Consider the following 777-nt stretch of genomic DNA (forward strand, 5'->3'; position numbering starts at 1 on the left):
TACCAGGCTCCTCCGTCCATGGGATTTTCCAAGCAAGAGTACTGGAGTGGGGTGCCATTGCCTTCTCCCATGCTCAGTCTATGGGCTCTCAAAGAGTCAGACACGACTGGACGACTGAACAACACCACCACTCTAACAGATAATCGTACCCCCAAGGATCCTTGGAAGGGTTAAAAAGATGATAGCAGACGCTCAATAAGTAAAAGTGGCTCTACATCCTTCATTGAAGTGAAGTCGCTCAGTCGTGTTCGACTCTTTGTGACCCCATGGACTGTAGCCTATTACGCTCTTCCGTCCATGGGATTTTCCAGGCAAGAGTACTGGAGTGGGTTGCCATTTCCTTCTCCAGAGGATCTCCCTGACCCAGGGATCGAACCGAGGTCTTCCGCACTGCAGGCAGACAGTTTACCATCTGAGCCACCAGGGAAGTCAGTCCTTGTGATTACTGGATTTAAATACTAAAATATTTCCTCTCTCAGTCATGGTGCTGGTGAAGGACTGGCGAACCAAGTGGCAAAGCGTGAAACTGCTGCACATCCCGCACGCCCCGTAGGAGCTGCGCCGCGGGGATGAGACTGTCGGCGGGAGGTCTGGGTTTTTTTTTTTCCTCCCCCAAAGCCTGAGGGTTCGGGGGTGTGTGGGCGACCCAACTTCAGACCCCACCCTGCACCAAAGACCACCTCTCAAACCTCATAGAGAGGGAGGTAGAGGGAGGTCACCACCTGGGCAGGTGCTCTGGAGCCCCGCCTCCCCGGCTTCCGCCCCGCCCCCCCAGTT

The sequence above is a fragment of the Bison bison genome, unplaced genomic scaffold, assembly GCF_000754665.1.
Source record: "Bison bison bison isolate TAMUID 2011002044 unplaced genomic scaffold, Bison_UMD1.0 scf7180017864353, whole genome shotgun sequence".
In the NCBI taxonomy this organism is placed as follows: domain Eukaryota; kingdom Metazoa; phylum Chordata; class Mammalia; order Artiodactyla; family Bovidae; genus Bison; species Bison bison.